The sequence below is a fragment of the Salvelinus alpinus genome, chromosome 6 (assembly GCF_045679555.1).
Source record: "Salvelinus alpinus chromosome 6, SLU_Salpinus.1, whole genome shotgun sequence".
NCBI classification, from domain to species: Eukaryota; Metazoa; Chordata; class Actinopteri; order Salmoniformes; family Salmonidae; genus Salvelinus; species Salvelinus alpinus.
In genome coordinates this window covers 94,310,243-94,315,242 of record NC_092091.1, presented here as the reverse complement: position 1 = coordinate 94,315,242, position 5,000 = coordinate 94,310,243, and the positions used below count along the sequence as shown (strand labels likewise).

At 52.8% G+C, this 5,000-nt stretch overlaps 1 protein-coding gene across 1 annotated transcript in view; it reads right to left on the bottom strand.

Moving 5' to 3' along the window:
* tbc1d1 (TBC1 (tre-2/USP6, BUB2, cdc16) domain family, member 1) overlaps positions 1–5,000 on the bottom strand; it is a gene marked incomplete in the record, with an annotated part of 182,307 nt that overhangs the window by 2,269 nt on the left and 175,038 nt on the right.

Here is a 5,000-nt window from a genome sequence, read left to right as displayed (position 1 = left end):
GAGGGGCCCTGAAGAGGTCATTCAGTCTGGCGCTCAGGGGGAGGGGCCCTGAAGAGGTCATTCAGTCTGGCGCTCAGGGGGAGGGGCCCTGAAGAGGTCATTCAGTCTGGCGCTCAGCGGGAGGGGCTCTGAAGAGGTCATTCAGTCTGGCGCTCAGGGGGAGGGGCCCTGAAGAGGTCATTCAGTCTGGCGCTCAGGGGGAGGGGCCCTGAAGAGGTCATTCAGTCTGGCGCTCAGCGGGAGGGGCTCTGAAGAGGTCATTCAGTCTGGCGCTCAGGGGGAGGGGCCCTGAAGAGGTCATTCAGTCTGACGCTCGGGGGGAGGGGCCCTGAAGAGGTCATTCAGTCTGGCGCTCAGGGGGAGGGGCCCTGAAGAGGTCATTCAGTCTGGCGCTCGGGGGGAGGGGCCCTGAAGAGGTCATTCAGTCTGGCGCTCGGGGGGAGGGGCCCTGAAGAGGTCATTCAGTCTGGCGCTCAGGGGGAGGGGCCCTGAAGAGGTCATTCAGTCTGTGTTTATGCATCACAGGAGGCTGCTGATGGGAGGACAGCCCATAATAATATCTGGAATGGAATCACCATGGAAACCACAGGGTTGATGCATCACAGGAGGCTGCTGATGGGAGGACAGCCCATAATAATGTCTGGAATGGCATCACCATGGAAACCACAGGGTTGATGCATCACAGGAGGCTGCTGATGGGAGGACAGCCCATAATAATGTCTGGAATGGCATCACCATGGAAACCACAGGGTTGATGTAGCTGACTCCATTCCAGCCTTTACTCTGAGCCCGTCCTCCCCAATGTAGCTGCCACCAGCCTCCTGGGGTGGGTAATTGCTGTAACTAAGTTGTTGAATTATCAGTAGTGTCCCCAGGCCTCCTGAAACAGACAGGTTGAACCTATTACTGTGTGAGTGTGTGTGTGTGTGATGTGGTACAAGGGTTAGGTTCCCTGTTTCTAGGAAGTAGTGTTTTGAAGGCACCACTCCCCTGCCTCCAGACTACCTGGAAAACACACCCGCTGTTCTCTGGGTCTCTGAGTGTCTGTTGTTAATAAAGTGTCTGTTGTTAATAAAGTGTCTGTGTTAATAAAGTGTCTGGTGTTAATAAAGTGTCTGTTGTTAATAAAGTGTCTGTTGTTAATAAAGTGTCTGGTGTTAATAAAGTGTCTGGTGTTAATAAAGTGTCTGGTGTTAATAAAGTGTCTGGTGTTAATAAAGTGTCTGGTGTTAATAAAGTGTCTGGTGTTAATAAAGTGTCTGGTGTTAATAAAGTGTCTGGTGTTAATAAAGTGTCTGGTGTTAATAAAGTGTCTGTTGTTAATAAAGTGTCTGTTGTTAATAAAGTGTCTGTGTTAATAAAGTGTCTGGTGTTAATAAAGTGTCTGGTGTTAATAAAGTGTCTGGTGTTAATAAAGTGTCTGGTGTTAATAAAGTGTCTGGTGTTAATAAAGTGTCTGGTGTTAATAAAGTATCTGGTGTTAATAACATACACTGTAGTCTACTATAGACCCCCCCCCCCCCCGCCAGTCCCAGGTTAGGGAATGTATTCTACGATAGACCCCCCCCCCCCCCTCCAGTCCCAGGTTAGGGAATGTGGTCTACTAGAGACCCCCCCCCCCCACCAGTCCCAGGTTAGGTAATGTAGTCTACTATAGACCCCCCCCCCCCACCAGTCCCAGGTTAGGTAATGTAGTCTACTATAGACTCCCCCCCCCCACCAGTCTACCTGGTTGATGGTCTTCTCCATCTGGACCAGTCCCAGGTTAGGTAATGTAGTCTACTATAGACCCCCCCCCCCCCCACACTAGTCCCAGGTTAGGTAATGTAGTCTACTATAGACCCCCCCCCACCAGTCCCAGGTTAGGTAATGTAGTCTACTATAGACCCCCCCCCCACCAGTCTACCTGGTTGATGGTCTTCTCCATCTGGACCAGTCCCAGGTTAGGTAATGTAGTCTACTATAGACCCCCCCCCCCCCCCACACTAGTCCCAGGTTAGGTAATGTAGTCTACTATAGACCCCCCCCACCAGTCCCAGGTTAGGTAATGTAGTCTACTATAGACCCCCCCCCACCAGTCCCAGGTTAGGTAATGTAGTCTACTATAGACCCCCCCCCACCAGTCCCAGGTTAGGTAATGTAGTCTACTATAGACCCCCCCCCCCCCCCACCAGTCTACCTGGTTGATGGTCTTCTCCATCTGGACCAGTCCCATTTTAGGTAATGTAGTCTACTATAGACCCCCCCCCCCCCCCCCACACTAGTCCCAGGTTAGGTAATGTAGTCTACTATAGACCCCCCCCCCCACCAGTCCCAGGGTAGGTAATGTAGTCTACTATAGACCCCCCCCCCCACCAGTCCCAGGTTAGGTAATGTAGTCTACTATAGACCCCCCCACCAGTCCCAGGTTAGGTAATGTAGTCTACTATAGACCCACCCCACCAGTCCCAGGTTATGTAATGTAGTCTACTATAGACCCCCCCCCCCCCCGCCAGTCCCAGGTTAGGTAATGTAGTCTACTATAGACCCCCCCCCCCCCCCGCCAGTCCCAGGTTAGGTAATGTAGTCTACTATAGACCCCCCCCCCCCCCCCCCGCCAGTCCCAGGTTAGGTAATGTAGTCTACTATAGACCCCCCCCCGCCAGTCCCAGGTTAGGTAATGTAGTCTACTATAGACCCCCTCCCACCCACCAGTCTACCTGGTTGATGGTCTTCTCCATCTGGACCAGTCCCAGGTTAGGTAATGTAGTCTACTATAGACCCCCTCCCACCAGTCCCAGGTTAGGTAATGTAGTCTACTATAGACCCCCCCCCCCCACCAGTCTACCTGGTTGATGGTCTTCTCCATCTGGACCAGTCCCAGGTCAGGTAATGTAGTCTACTATAGACCCCCCCCCCCCCCCCCACCAGTCCCAGGTCAGGTAATGTAGTCTACTATAGACCCCCCCCCCCCACCAGTCCCAGGTTAGGTACTGTAGTCTACTATAGACCCCCCCCCCCACCAGTCCCAGGTTAGGTAATGTAGTCTACTATAGACCCCCCCCCCTCCACCAGTCCCAGGTTAGGTAATGTAGTCTACTATAGACCCCCACCAGTCCCAGGTTAGGTAATGTAGTCTACTATAGACCCCCCCCCACCAGTCCCAGGTTAGGTAATGTAGTCTACTATAGACCCCCACCAGTCCCAGGTTAGGTAATGTAGTCTACTATAGACCCCCACCAGTCCCAGGTTAGGTAATGTAGTCTACTATAGACCCCCACCAGTTTCAGGTTATGTAATGTAGTCTACTATAGACACCCCACCAGTCCCAGGTTAGGTAATGTAGTCTAATACATACCCCCCACCAGTCCCAGGTTAGGTAATGTAGTCTACTATAGACCCCCCCCCCCCACCAGTCCCAGGTTAGGTAATGTAGTCTACTATAGACCCCCACCAGTTCCAGGTTAGGTAATGTAGTCTACTATAGACCCCCCACCAGTCCCAGGTTAGGTAATGTAGTCTAATACAGACCCCCCACCAGTCTACCTGGTTGATGGTCTTCTCCATCTGGACCAGTCCCAGGTTAGGTAATGTAGTCTACTATAGACCCCCCCCCCCACCCCACCAGTCCCAGGTTAGGTAATGTAGTCTACTATAGACCCCCCACCAGTCCCAGGTTAGGTAATGTAGTCTACTATAGACCCCCCCCCCCACCAGTCCCAGGTTAGGTAATGTAGTCTACTATAGACCCCCCCCCCCCACCAGTCCCAGGTTAGGTAATGTAGTCTACTATAGACCCCCCGCACCAGTCCCAGGTTAGGTAATGTAGTCTACTATAGACCCCCCCCACCAGTCCCAGGTTAGGTAATGTAGTCTACTATAGACCCCCCCCCCCACCAGTCTACCTGGTTGATGGTCTTCTCCATCCGTACCAGTCCCAGGTTAGGTAATGTAGTCTACTATAGACCCCCCCCCCCCACACACTAGTCCCAGGTTAGGTAATGTAGTCTACTATAGACCCCCCCACCAGTCCCAGGTTAGGTAATGTAGTCTACTATAGACCCCCCCCCCACCAGTCCCAGGTTAGGTAATGTAGTCTACTATAGACCCCCCCACCAGTCCCAGGTTAGGTAATGTAGTCTACTATAGACCCCCCCCCCCCCACCAGTCCCAGGTTAGGTAATGTAGTCTACTATAGACCCCCCCCACCAGTCCCAGGTTATGTAATGTAGTCTACTATAGACCCCCCCCTCCGCCAGTCCCAGGTTAGGTAATTTAGTCTACTATAGACCCCCCCCTCCGCCAGTCCCAGGTTAGGTAATTTAGTCTACTATAGACCCCCCCCCCCCCCGCCAGTCCCAGGTTAGGTAATGTAGTCTACTATAGACCCCCCCCCCCCCCCACCAGTCTACCTGGTTGATGGTCTTCTCCATCTGGACCAGTCCCAGGTTAGGTAATGTAGTCTACTATAGACCCCCCCCCACCTACCAGTCCCAGGTTAGGTAATGTAGTCTACTATAGACCCCCCCCCCCCCCACCAGTCTACCTGGTTGATGGTCTTCTCCATCTGGACCAGTCCCAGGTTAGGTAATGTAGTCTACTATAGACCCCCCCCCCCTACCAGTCCCAGGTTAGGTAATGTAGTCTACTATAGACCCCCCCCCCCCCCCACCAGTCCCAGGTTAGGTAATATAGTCTACTATAGACCCCCCCCCCCCCCACCAGTCCCAGGTTAGGTAATGTAGTCTACTATAGACCCCCACCAGTCCCAGGTTAGGTAATGTAGTCTACTATAGACCCCCCCCCCCCCCCCCCACCAGTCCCAGGTTAGGTAATGTAGTCTACTATAGACCCCCACCAGTCCCAGGTTAGGTAATGTAGTCTACTATAGACCCCCCCCCACCAGTCTACCTGGTTGATGGTCTTCTCCATCTGGACCAGTCCCAGGTTAGGTAATGTAGTCTACTATAGACCCCCACCAGTCCCAGGTTAGGTAATGTAGTCTACTATAGACCCCCCCC